Here is a 14,696-nt window from a genome sequence, read left to right as displayed (position 1 = left end):
AATGTGCTAATAAAGATCTCTGCAACGGTTTCCATTGCAAAACAAAAGTTTAATTGAGTATTTACGCACCCAAGTGTTCTTTGCTGGCAGGAAAGCAAATTGGGTCTCTCTGTGTCAACAAACCCTTACAAAAAAGTAATTAATTCTCCTCGCACTTTTAGTAAGGAAGCTAATTAATGTTCTTGTGACACTTAGCAATGGCTTCATATATTAGCAATAACACTATCCTTGCCAGGCCATATGTCTTTGTTTTTGCTCAAATATTTGTTCCAGACTGATTATGATACAGTTGAGTATTTCATCAGTATTCTCATTTTCTGATCTGTGTGTGTGAGAGAGACACAACAAAGCAGCCCCTCCAGAAATATTGCAGTGTTAAGCCCCGAACAGTAAGTTAAAGGGGTCATATAATGGTACATGCACTTTTACAAGTTGATTGTACTGAAATGTGTGTTGGCAGTGTCTGTACACAACCATCATATAATGATAAAAATCCATCCAGTGGTTTTGTTTTAATCTCCTTATATGTTTTCCACTGCCTCAAATCGAGCCGTTCGAGCCTGTGACGTCACAAGCTCGCACGGCCCTCCCACGATTGTTGATTGACAGAGCGTTTCAACACAGACCCGCCCTCGCTCGTGAGCCAGCTGTCAATCATAGTCTGCGCGGACCGGCGCGGTCATTGTTGATATGCTGGAGCACTGTCTATGAGCAGAATGGCGTCTAAGCGATTGTGGTGTTCTGTTCTTGGGTGTAATAACGAACACAGCAGTCATTTTGATGTTCCTAAATCCAAACCGCTGAAGACGCAGTGGCTGAGTTTGTTTTCGAAGGGAATATTCCCCACGAGCAACGTCAGTGCTCTCATGTTTGCGCGAATCATTTCTCACCAGACTGCTTTATAAACGAGGAGGTATAAAGCTGGATTTGCTAAGAAGCTGCTCATGAAAAATGGATCGGTACCAGATATTCGTGTTCCTGCTGAATCTCCAGAAGAACGGAAATGAGTGTAACGTTTTATTAAACTTTATATTAATATATTAATCTTTGCAAATCGCTAGATGCACGCTTCACAATGAATGCGTCTAAGGTTTACACTCAGGGTACATTACGGCATGTTTTCTATGTACGACGTTCTCAATATAATTCATAATCCCACGTTTATACTGAACAACGCGTTATGGTTATTGTGTTATCAAGTTACAAATGGTGTATGCACAGAACAGAGAGGCGGAGTGAGCGCAGCTCATTATCATTTAAAGTCATATTCACTGAAACGGCGTGCTGAAAACAGAGCTGTTTTTGACCAGGTAAAATAAGTGTTTTCTTACAATACTAATGAGAATGTTTAATTAAAGTATATTACAAACTTTTAATTTAGACCCTAAAGAATCATATTAGCTTCTACTATTCAATATGATAACATTAGTTCATGCATTCGGTATCATGGAGTACTTGTACCTTTGCAGTATTTGTTAAACTAGTTTTTCATTCATTTCCACTTATACCAATATATTTGTTTACATTTCAAGTTGTGTAAGTTGACACTAATGAATTGTAAGTTAATATGGAGGAGCAATAAACAATAGTGTATTTATAAGTTAACATTACTAAATGCTGTAATTAAAGTTTGTTTTGTTCATAACTAATGGATTAACTAATGCCTGAACTTTGCTAATCATATTTGCAATTTATCGGCTAGCGCTTATCCTGTCACGCTAACAATGAAAAGCAACTTTGCTTCCACTGAAAAATCTGTAATTCCCAAAATATGTCTTTGGTCCTTTTCATCGTGCACCCAGCTTAAGTACCACTAGGAAAAAAAGTGCTATATTCTATGGGGAAATGTGTCCTGTGAAAAGCAGTGCCTCCTGGGAAATTGTTTTGATATATGATCACCAACACCGGTTTTGATTTGTGTTAGAGCAGTGTGTGTGTGTGACATTAGGTGCTCTACTCTTGCTTACCTCAGTAGAGGGCAAGAAAAGATCATCTCTCATCACACAAAGGGGAAAAGCTGAGAAGGGCTATTCCATACATCTCATGGATTATGTAAGATGCGCATTTCTGCATAGAAAATGGGCTTAGGTCATCTACTCCTAACACGCGTACACTTCACGTACACACTTCACATACACACCACCGCATAAGCAATTCTTAACAGCCCCGAAGGCAAACCAGGGCTCTTTATAACCACACACACGGACGTTTATCACAAATATTTTGCCGCAGTTTGTCATATTTATTTGTAACTTTCCCAGACCTTTATTTTTATAATGTGATGGTAACTTACAATTCACTTACATATATTGTTTTAATAGTGAGCTAATTACATTTTATATCCTGTAACACTAAATTTAAATTTAACTTTGCATTTTTAGATTTTCATTAATGCCTTTTTTATTATTTTTATTTAGTGGTTTTCTTCATTTTGTCCCCATTTTGTATGCAAATCTGACGCACATTTACCCACAGTCATACTTTAGTACTGACACAGACTCCGACATTCAAGCATGACGACCTTTGAACACTAAATGTCAATCCCAGTTTGAAGGAGAGTTGGCGAGCGCATACATGAGCAAGACGGGAAGTAGTGACCGATCGGCCGTGTAAATGCTCAATCTGCAGAGACACGAAAATCCATCCGCATTGAGACAGGATTTTCAGGCATCTGCATACATGCAGGAAGACATCTAGCTCACGCTGCACTTTATCATGCACATAGGCTCACTCCTATACAGGCTTGTGCAAACACGAGATGTCACCCTGTCTCTTTGCCCATTCCATAGCCTCCCTCCTCTCGTTTATGGGATATCCCTCAAGGCTCTTGATAGACATTCTTTTAGGCAGGTTTGTGGTTCACCCATGCAGAAAGAAAGCCATAACACTTCCACTAGTCCCATTCTCATGGGGAAGCACGGTGTGTGCATGCGTGTTTGTCTGCTTAGACTGTAATTAGATATGACATTGTGAATTGCATTACTGCAGATGAACACATGCTTGGATATGCAGGCAGAGAACACAAATGATTGTCTGCAACCGCTGCATATACGGTTCTTTTTTCTTTCTTTTCTTTTCTTTTTTTGAGGAATTTCTAATCCACATTTCTAAGGTTGAAGGGCAGTTTCCCTGTAGTTGCACAGAGTCTTTGCCCCTCCAGGGAGACCGCAGACCAAAAACAGGCATTTTTCTGCCTGAGTTGATGGCAGTAGTGTTTCCAGTACTTAGTCCTCCAATGTCACAAGTCTTTGAAGTGAAGAGATCTGCTTGCAGTTGGCAAATCTGTGAATCCAAAACACTGGAAATCATATGACACGGCCTGATTTCTTTAATGATTTGAAGGTGATGTTAAATCATAATGGACCATATTTAGCTAATAAATGTTCCTGGTCGGATTGTTTGAGAGGAATTAATGGTTTGTACTCTTTTATTATACGTAGCAAAGTTTAAAAATTACTAAAAATATTGACCATGCTCTGTATTTTTACCATATTCAAGGTGGGATATAAAATGTTTAGGTCCTTAGATTTTTTTTGTTCCAGAAGGTTCCAAATATATTTTGTAAAAAGAAAAGGCTCATTTGTATTTGCACTCCTAGTGACTCTGAACTGCTACAGTATATTATAATATTGTAATAAATCGGGTCCCTCTGTCTCCGCTGCCTGGGGATATGGCAGTAAAGGAATACATAAACTGTCTACTTGTCCTTTAAATTGAGCCGTGTTTAGATGTAAAAGTCACTTGCTCTGAGATCCACACTGTGTGTGTGTGTGTCTCTGCGTGAGTCTGTGCAATGAATGAGACTGCATTTCTGTTCCTTCCTAGTGGATTTAAACACATACACACACACCAGGCACACATGGCATTTCCCTCTAGCCTGCTGACATTTGCTCCTTTTTGGGAGTACAAACTCTCCACCGCCAAAATGTTTAGTACTCTCAACTCGGCTGTCGCTTCAGGTGTCCTTTCTAATCGCCCGACAGTAATTAAAAAGAGTGGACCTTCCCTTGCGCACGCCCACTAACATTTACGGAGAGCAGACGCTCCTGACTGTGTTTTTGATGCTTTTTGGCGGTGGGACGTCCCTTCATTCCTGGTTAATAGATGCTAAATATTTGTTTCTTGCTGACAGAGATTGCTACTGTCCTTTTTTTTTTTTTAAAGAATAGTCATGTCATAACAGCCCTTCTCGCGGCCGGTCCATTACCAGACTCCAGCGGCGTTACAGCTGCTTTTTACTGAGAAGTCTTTTAATGTGATCACTTCCCTGAATCAATTTAGGCTCTTTGACAGCTTTCTTCTAACACGAGATGAATTTTCAGAGGCTTTTTGTTTTATTTGGTTCAAGTGTAAGAGTTTCTCGCAATGTTGTTGTCCAGAAATGCATCTGAAGGCTCTTGGGCCTAAAACCCATCATTATACAGCAAGATAAGACCACCTCAGAGAACCCAGGCTTTCAGCAAACAGCATTCTCGCGCTTTCCACCTGCGTTTCTCTCTTTCGCAGGTCATCGTGGCTCTTTCTCTGTCTGCCATGCACACACATACCCCTGAGAGAGCACAGTAGACAGGTTTAAGCCGGCAGTTCTAGGGCTTTGGGATTCAGCTAACGGCTCATCAATTTTCTTTATTACCTGCTCTGGAAAAAAACGAAGTCCTCAGTGCAGGGAGAGGCTATTCTTAGATCCGCTGCCAATTCCCTTCCTGAATGCATCCACTCACTCTCCCTCCTGTTTTTACACACTCGTTCTTTCCCTTTTCTTTCTATTCATTCATATTTACTTGCGGAGCTATGTTTGTATGCAAAATGGCTGCAAACACCTTGTGAGTGGACTGCGTTGTGACAGAAAGATTTGGCTTTTTCTACTCTAGAGGCTTCAATTGCCATCATCTCTGCATTTGGTAATGGGTTTGTGATGGGTGAATTTTTACAGAAATGTTCTGGGTTCAATATAAGTTAAGTGCTGTCAACTGCATCTGTGACACGCTGTCGATTTACCATGGAAAATAATTTCGACTCGTTCCTCGGGTTGTAAAAAGCAGAAATTGCGGTAATGCACTTGCAGTCAGGATTTCTGAAGCAAGCCATTGCTCCAGGATAAGTTAAAATATATATAGTTTTGAAAGTTCAGCAACATGTTTAAGTGGCGTTGCTTAACAATTTCAGAATTCCGTCGTGATTGGCCCAAATTATACAGTAAACAAAAGATATTAACAACATATTTTTTAGTTTTTTTTAGTAAAACGTATATTTTTATTTGTTCATTTATTTGGAAAAAGAACACATATGATCAAGTAATATGAATATGAACTCAATATGAATATGATTTTTTTTTTTTTGTGATTTTTTTTTTGACAAACTGATGGATGAATCCATATCAACAGCTTTGTCACAGATGCTGTCCATAGAGCTTAACTTAAATTGGGAAGATTCTAATAAAATATTTTTTTTTTTCCTTGCTTTCTCTCCCGATCATTTGGTATGTATTTGACGCAATTCCCTCAAGGCTTTGGTGTTACATCTGTCGTTGAATGTTGCCAAGTGTGGAGTTTGTATTATTTGTGTTTGTTGTGTTCCTTGGGTTCTTTCATGCGTGTGTGTTTCTGTTACTTCTATGACATCCGATTGCCTGAAGAGTTGTAGCGGGCCGTTACGTTAAGACCCCTCAGCATCAATCACATACAGCTCCCCTCCATTGTCCCAGGCCATCAGTCTCTCATGACGACCCCTCCTGACCCCTGTGGACCCGTAGGTTTAACATCCAGACATAAATCTAACCGTGTCGGACTGCACACAGAGCCATTTTGGGTTGCTGTTACAGAACGCCACAGGCTCGTTGACAGAAAGAGCCATTTCTTCAGCAGAAAAGCAAGCGGGCTCTTTTTCATGTGCTGTCAGTGTGTGTTGGGCCAGAGAGCGAGAGGAAGTGGTTCAGAGCCTGCGATTCTATTAAACACGGCTGCACATGGCCAGGACTGCACTGCACGCTTGCACAAGAAACTCAATCAAGAATTGATCGGATTGAATCCGAATCAAATTACGGTGTCAGATTCACCTTACAACTTCCTGTTTTCAGTAAATCAGAGTGAAGGGTCACGATTTGAACATCTTAAGGGATAGTTCACCTATAATTGAAAAGGCTGACATGATTCATTCACCCACCCTTATATTATTTTAAATGCATATGATTTTTTTGTCTTCCATGGAAACCAAATTGAAGGTTGAACTTTTCCCTCTTTTCCATGCAATTACAACGAATGCTTCATAAAGTGCAGAGAATGTTTAATGATAGCTTTGTGTGACAGTTTAAAACTTGACATCACCATTCTAGCTTTTCTTGACACATTTATGCAGTAGCAATGTCAGATTCATGATTGATTTTTTTTTTAGTAAATTTTTTATTGAATCAGTTGGTCAAAGGAGATGAACGGATGTTATAGTTTTCAGTGAAAAATACTTAAATTTTACTACATTTATCATTTAAATCTATCATATAACTTCAGAAGACTTTAAATATTTATGTATGAACCACATTTGTAATAGTTTTATGGTGCTTTTTTATGGTTTGTAAGCTCCAGTCCCCTTTCATTGTAATTGCATGGAAAAGAGAAACCAGCCGATTCTTCCAAATATCGCCTTTCGTGTTCAACGCAGTAAAGTAAGTTGTACAAGCTTGGAATGAAATGCGGGTGAATAAATGATGGAGATTTACATTTTTGGATGAACTATTTCTTTAAAGTGCACTTTTCCTTTTGAATGCAGAGATCTAGAGTGATTTATTTTGCTCTACTCAAACAGACAGGCATTTTGTCTACCCTCAAGGAGTTGCACTGTTATGTAAACACGTACTCTGGCTTCACTTCCTCTTTTCATCTTTCTCTTATGCGCTTCTCTTTCTCTCTCCTAGCATGCATCTCCCTTTTCTCAGTATTTCCCCTCACTCTGTCTCATCTGTGCTGTGGGCTTGCAGCCAGCCATGTCTTGTGTGTGTGTGTGTGGGATGTGACTGGTTTTAGTGGGCTACCAGGCCTCCTTCAGGACATTAGTGTCCCCCTATAGAACGGCTGTTGATGTCAGTCCAATTTTTCTCTCTTTGTCATCTTACCTCCTTTTTTTTACATTTTTTTTATACTACCCGGCTTCTCAGTATCTCCGTTGTGTAAAGACAGCTAAACGCCCATGTTTGTCAGATGCAAGCGAGTCGATGAGCAAAACTGCGAGAGGTGGAATATTCGATCTGAGAAAATGAAGAGGCTGCTTAACTGTAGCCATGACAACCGGGCATCAAGACATGCTGGGTTAAATAAAGTGGATTATTTTGCTTTTAATTTGCACACATTTGTGTGTTCTGATTCCTTTGCAGAAAGAAACAGGAAGGAAATATTAAACCTCTTTAGGGTCAGGGTTGTGTAAACACGGTTTATTTGATAAATGGATTTGTGTGAAGACTTCACTTGAATTCCGCGTCTATCCCAGAAGCCCTCTGTCATGACGGAGTCTGATTAAAACATATGTCGCATGTGGTTATTTCATGCGGTGAAGTGTGGGCAGACAGCAGGTAGGCAGGCTAGCTGGAAATAAGCCGCTTTAAATAGCTCCGCTTCTAGTCTTTACTGCAAATGAATACTGATTTGAAAGGCTTTTATTTTTCTCAGCTTTGTACAAACATCAGGAGGTTTGTTCAGATTGGAATGTCAGAACTCCTCCAGTGCCTTCGATTCTTACTTGTACTGGAACAAGAGTATTGAGGATGGGCAGAATAGTCAACCACTTGTTCAACAGCCAATTTAGCTTAAACATACTTGCTGGTGCTTTGAAGTTGGCATGAAATAGAAATTCACGTTATCTCTTTACTGCATGCATGTTTTTGATGTTATTGTGAACAATTTATCCATGCATATGTTCCATTTGTTTAATTTGCAACTTTTAATCTTCTGGTGAAACGATGCTCTATGGCAACGTATACCAGACTTCAGTCATTTAGTCTGATAAAACCCTGCCCCTTTCTTACAATTGACTGCAAACTTTCAAATCCAATAGACCAATAACCAATAGATGGAACAAAATCCCGCCCTATATTTTGTCTTTTTTCCCCACCTTTGGCAGAATTTTCTCTCTTTCCTTATTTTCACTGGTTGGGGCGCTATAACGCATCTTCTGAAAGAGTACTGAATCTCCTGATCAAAACACATGCGAAGAAGATGCAGAAACAAGCAATATCATATGTAATCATATGCATATGTAAAATAACGCGATCATCAACATTACACAGCATATAAATTAAAACTAATGTTAATGAATGAAATGTCGACACAGGACGAGCTATAGGACTGTGTGCAAGCATTAGGGGTGTTGATGGACTCTACTCCATCTATGTTTTGATTGTCATTCTGAATCCGATTTGGATGTAGTCTTTGACAAAAACGTGATTTTTCTCAGCTTTTTGCTCAATGTTGCTTTTTTTGTGAAACTTACCCACATTCAAGTGTTGATAAAGAATGCATGAAGCTAGAATAAAATGGAAATATTTGTTTTGTTTAAAAGCAGAGGGTCTGTTCTTTTGATATATTGCATGTTCAGATATTCATACAATAAAATATACTGGGGGCCATGACATTTTTGTGAAAATGATCAAAAACGCTGGATGGCTATACGCTCAACCTTGTCAGCAGTGTTTTTTTATATTCATGATTTTGTTTTCTTTAACTACATTGTCATCTTTTTGCGATCTTCCTCTAATAGCTGTGTGTAAAGTCAACATTGGAGCAGAAAGTCTGTGTTGTTGTGTAAGGCCCCATATGCTGCCGTGTTTCCCTGGGGGCATCATCTGCGCGGGTGGGTAGTCGTGACGTGTGCCAGACCCCTCAAAACCAGCCTGGGTTCTTTGTGCAAACAGGCTTCATTGCCATAGTTAACCCCCACAGAAATGGTGCTTAACCACTTAGCATTTCGACACCAACGCCGCTGCGACGGGCCAGAGTTTCTGGTGATTTCTTACCTTTACCGTGCAGGAATTTCAGGCTGGTGGGAGTTTGTAACGGCTGACAGGAGGGCGGTGACATTAGCGGTGTAAGCCGCGGTATAAGCTGCGCAGCCGCCACTGCATCCGAACAGCTGCTGTCGGTGATATGAGGCTGAAGAGAAGCTCCCCGCATGCTGACATCTCGCAGCTGTTGATTCCCAAAGTGCCATGCCACCTGGGCACTTTTAATGCATAAATTTATCCGCTAAGTAACCACATCCAAGACTCCACGTCCACCTCTGCTCCACACACCCCTCCCATCTGCGTTCACCCAGCGTCACCCCGTCTCAAGTTGGTTGGGTTGGAAAACGCCGCATTTATCCAGCTTACAGTGTTCTGTGTGTGTTCAGATGAGTGTATGACTGCGTGTGTGATTATGCTAAGTGAGTTTATAGCGCTAGCTCAGTGTTTGCAGGTTAAGTGGATGCTGACAGTGTAGGTCGCTTGGTTGATGTGTTTGTCAGCGTCCCTGAGTAGATTGATGTGGACTTTGGGACGCCTGATGGATGGTCGGTCTGCCCTCTGTCACCGGATAGACCCGTGTGCTTGCGTACATTAGAACCAGTGAAACAAATGTTGACAGTGAAATCCCAGAGTGTTGTTTTTTTCCTGCCTTCTAGTGCAATGGTGCTTTACAATCATATTAGCATGAAATATGTTTTCTCTCTCTCTCTCGCATTACGCATGCATGCATTTACGTGGAAAATACGTGCAAGCTGTCACATCAGCTACATTTAGACACGAGTCGAAAGCATGGATTTCTTGTGGTTCGGGGGGACTTGACTCATTCAGACTAAAGAGACTTACTATAAAGCTAATTGGATTTCAGAAAGCATAACTGGACCTGTATGTTTGAAATTTCTCATTGGGCAATGGATGTCTATTGTCTGTTCATATGACATGATAATTGAAAATCAATAGATTTGCAGTATAAACCTGTTTAATACCTTCCAACGTGCAGTACATTAGTACTTAGATCCATCTGCGCTCTTGCTAATCTTGTTAGCATGCACAGTAGCGAAACAGTTCAGTCATATTCTGCGGTTGGGTCCCGTGTCCTGCTTCAATGTAGGCGTCTGCTGGGGTCAGAGGTTATAGCTGTCAGATGTCAATCAGGAGGAGTTCAAACGAGCAAGGCTTAGTGCTGTTGTCATTCATGGATCTTTTTACATAGATTTTTTTTTTTTTTTTTTTTTTTTTTTTAGCCCTCTAAGAGAGCACATAGCCATGCATGCTAATCAGCTTCACGGTTTAGTTGCGAACAGACTATGGTTGCATTGCGTCACGGTCTTGCTACTTTTATCGATTATTTTTAACTATATTCTAATTCTAACTTTCTTTGTTTGATTTAATGTATTTTAATGGCATATGTAGAACTCCAAACAAGTGTTTCAACATAGATAATATCAAGTTTTAGGGGATTGGAGATAAATGTAATGTGTTACCAATAAGGTGACCAAAATGACCACTAGATTTTAGGGTTCCTCCACACCTGAAATCCTAATTTAACCCCTGCTCAGGCTTCCCAGTTTCAGATATCTTTTGCAAAACATGCACTCAAAATCATGAGTGATGATATAAAGAATGCAAAAACGACTGTGACAACTTTTTCTGCTCAGATTATTCTCTGATCTGGTCGTGCTTGTATCTATATGCAGGTTGTTGCATTTGTATTGTATAATGTATTTCTGCAGGGGTTGAATCATCAGTTTGGTAATGCGTATAGACAGCATATCCATCCGCAGATGGTTTTGTTGATTCTTGTGTAAAAAGTCATTGGATGTAAAGGCATGTCTGTCTTGTTAGTCATTCCATACTGCTAATAGCTTCATCAATATGCACAGACGAATCGAGCAGACGGACATCATGGGTCGTAGACCTTAATTGACTATGCTAAAACACCCTGATAATGTATCCCACCTCTCCGATTACTATTAACGCGTTTTTTTTTTTTTTTTTTTTTTGTGGTGCCTGTATAGTCCAGCACTGCATAACCCATGTGTTCAGCTGTCGTTTAGGGCAGACCTAATCAGACTCTGAACCTATAGCCTAACCAATCTTCTGAAATCCATCTGCAGCCTTTTTCTTGTCCTAACCTTGGTAGATATTTAGCATTTCCCAGGTGTGGTGGACAGCAAACTCCAGGCCTTTTATTTTATTTAAAGGGATAGTTCGGCCAAAAATGATATTTAACACATGCATTACTCACCCTCAAGCCGTTCGAGATGCATATGTCAATCTTGTTTCAGACGAACACATTTTCAGTTATTTTAGAAAATGTCTTAGACCCTTCAGTGGATATAATGTGAAGCAATGGGGTCCACCTCCTTCAAGTCCCAAAATGTGCATACATCCTTCACAGAAGTAATCCATCCGGCTCCAGGTGGATAAACGAAGGCCTTCTGAGGGTAATCCGTGCGGTTTTGTCGTAAAAATATACATATTTAAAACTTTATAAATGAAAATATCTGACTTCCGGCAACGATCGACGCGCGTTCACGGGTGATGGAAGTCGGCGTACGAGGTATGACGTAGCGTAGGAACCGGCGTGACGTAGAACGAATGCGCCTGCGCAGCCAGAGTGCAGAGCAAAACAAAACTACACTCAGTTCACCCGTGAACGCGCGTCGATCGTTGCCGGAAGTCAGATATTTTCGTTTATAAAGTTTTAAATATGTATATTTTTACGACAAAACCGCACGGATTACCCTCAGAAGGCCTTCGTTTATCCCCCTGGAGCCGGATGGATTACTTTTGTGAAGGATGTATGCACATTTTGGGACTTGAAGGAGGTGGACCCCATTGCTTCACATTATATCCACTGAAGGGTCTAAGACATTTTCTAAAATAACTGAAAATGTGTTCGTCTGAAACAAGATTGACATATGCATCTCGAACGGCTTGAGGGTGAGTAATGCATGTGTTAAATATCATTTTTGGCCGAACTATCCCTTTAATGTTTTAATTTGTATTATTGTTTTATCATTTACCATTTATTTGTCGTATGTATTGTTGTGCACATTATTTAAATTAAATCAATATTTCGAATATCCTGGAAATAAAATAGGTTTCAGATGTTTAATGTTAACTTCTGTCAAGTTTAAGTGTTGTTGTGTGTTTTTTTAATCAAAGAATTGCAGTGGAACAAAGAGTCTCCAGACTGCTGGGTAGACTTACTGAAGTATTTTCTTCAATTATTTCACTTTGAAGAACAAAAGCACTGCTAGCAAAATTGCATGCAAATATTCTCAGTTTAATAAACCATCTGTTTATTCCTATACTTGTTCTGTAATAGAAAGAAAATAAAAGATTTGTATTTTAAATATACACTGCTAATGGTCGGTGAACCTATTAAATTCGATATGTTTTGTCACACAATGCGGACAATGGCCCCCCCCCATAGCCCGCCCCCATTGAGCTTGCATCTTGGGTTTCCAAGTATCCAATTTATGCACACTGTGAAAGAATGCTGTGTGTGTGTTGGATGTCTCTGCCGTGCCATTATGTCTCACACAGAAGTTTCAGAAAGAGCCTTCTCTTGAATTAATGAGCCTTTATTTCCAAAGGTGCCTTCATTATGAATATAATGAATGCTTAATTGATTTAACCAAGTATAATTTGATTAATAATAAAATGCATGGCTTTTTTTAAGCATTATTAGATGGCTGTGACTAAATGAAAGGCCTTATTAAAAAAGCTGGATTTGCCCAAGTTTCTACTATCTTTGTTTTGCAGGAAAAAGACAGCCTGGTTATCTGCCTCAGGTGCAATGACTTATGGGTATTGTAGTTGCAGTGCAGCAGTGTTGCATATAAATCTCTTGGATGCAGATTAATTTGGCAGGTAAATTTAGTGTGTTCCAGAATGAACTTGGACTATACTTTGATTCTTTCCCTTTGGCCCTGTGTGTTTGTGTGTGTATGCGCGTGTATGCGCTCTGGGTGTTGATGGGGATTCGCTCTCACTGGGCGGAACACACTCTATTGGAATTGACACGCTGTCACCTTTCATCAGCGTTTGGAACGGCCCCCTCCCCTGAACTCAGTGTGTGAGAGATGCAGTTTTTATGAATGTAACTGCTGTATCTTTAGTCCCTGAAGAAAAGTCTGACCTCTCCTTGAGTGCTCAACACAACAGGGAAAGACACACTAACATACTATTGGCAAAAACTGCTGCTTAAAACGGCTGATACTACTACTAATAAAGCAATAAGCCACTAAAAAGCATGTATTTCTGTTATTTCAACCAACGTAATGCCCTAAACCTGTATTATAATTGTGTTTAAACTCTCAAACTTTAGAAGATTGACGAGCAAATCTGGCCTGAGAAAATTGTGGACTACAACTGTTAAGGAAAGATTGGTTCATAGTGGTTTCCAGGTAGGGTTTAATAAATTCTTTCATTAGCAAAACTCTACAATGAAGAGGCTGTTGTTGTATTCATATTTAATGTGTGATTTATCACAATTTTACCATCCTTTCAAACAGTGCTTATTCAATCAGAGTTTTGAGTCTCTCATTAGCCCGTTAGAGGTTTTCGCTCATGTTTCTGCTTCTAATGTGTTTTTTTTTTGTTTTGTTTTTTTGTCCTTTGAGGGCTGTTGTTAGCTTGCAACAAAGCTGTCGTTTAATTCGTTCAGTCTCTCACTCTGTCACACTTGTTTTTTGTGGCTTATTGCTATGGATTTAGGCCACAGGCAGCTCAATGACAGAATACATCACAAATCCTTTCTCTTCATGACCCCGCCCAGCAGCAGTCATATACCTGCACTCATGTGGAACAAACAAGAATGGTTGGTTGCTCACAGAAGGTCATTTGCCCAGGGTGCAGTGCGTCTCTTTGAGTCAGTGTGTGTTTGTGGCTTCTTTTGTGCTTTTGCAGTGGAGGATACGCGAGAGAGTGGGTTTTTGCATATGTCCGCCTGCTCGCGTGTCTCAAGTGCCCTTGCCTCTATGGCGAGTGTCAGAGGTCACATGGCCGCAGGAAGCGCAGAGTCTGCACTGACCGGCGGTGCCAGAAATGACATTGTGACAGTCGGCATAGTAACGAGTGTTGACACTCAAATCTGGGTGACTGCAATTGGTCCTGCAGGTTTGGTTATAACTTTGTTACTGTGCCAGGGCATTGTGGGTAGTGGGGTTACACTAACGCCCTTGCTGTGGAGTGGTTTGCAGAGCGTGGCATGTTTAGATCTTCTTTAACCTGATCGTTTTTCCCCAGGGAATCATTTTCTTCCATGTTTCCTTGGTTCCACACCTCTAGGGAAATACTCAGATGTAATTGGGTAGTTTGACCCTGTAGTTTATCATTTGGTGGCTGGGTTTTTAATGCTCACTTTTTTTTCTGGTGGTGGTGAAATTGGACTGTAAATGTTGGTCCTGCAGTCCTAGTGGACAATTAGCTAAAACCAGCACTGTGAACATATAAAAAGTCTGGTTTGAAATTAGCTTCCTCCTGCTCTCTGGGAGAAAAAATTTAAATAATGGAATGACGGGTAACTTCAATAGCTGATGAACATCATTTGCTAATAAAGCCTCCAAACTGAAGTAAGGGGCAGTCGCGTAAGAGCCTGATAATTCGTTATGTTTGTATTTCGTAAGACTCATCCCTCAGCGCTTAGTAAGCAAAACAAACTGCTTTGACTGCACGCAGGGGCTCTTTTCTTGACACTTCA

At 40.2% G+C, this 14,696-nt stretch overlaps 1 protein-coding gene across 1 annotated transcript in view; it reads left to right on the top strand.

Moving 5' to 3' along the window:
- Positions 1 to 14,696, top strand: part of snd1 (staphylococcal nuclease and tudor domain containing 1) — a 184,096-nt gene that overhangs the window by 142,105 nt on the left and 27,295 nt on the right. The gene's annotated exons all lie outside the window — the stretch shown is intronic.

Source organism: Rhinichthys klamathensis, unplaced genomic scaffold (genome assembly GCF_029890125.1).
Source record: "Rhinichthys klamathensis goyatoka isolate OS25496 unplaced genomic scaffold, OSU_Roscu_1.1 h1tg000485l_1, whole genome shotgun sequence".
NCBI classification, from domain to species: domain Eukaryota; kingdom Metazoa; phylum Chordata; class Actinopteri; order Cypriniformes; family Leuciscidae; genus Rhinichthys; species Rhinichthys klamathensis.
Note: the sequence above shows the minus strand (reverse complement) of the source record. Positions and strands in the feature narration are given on the sequence as shown.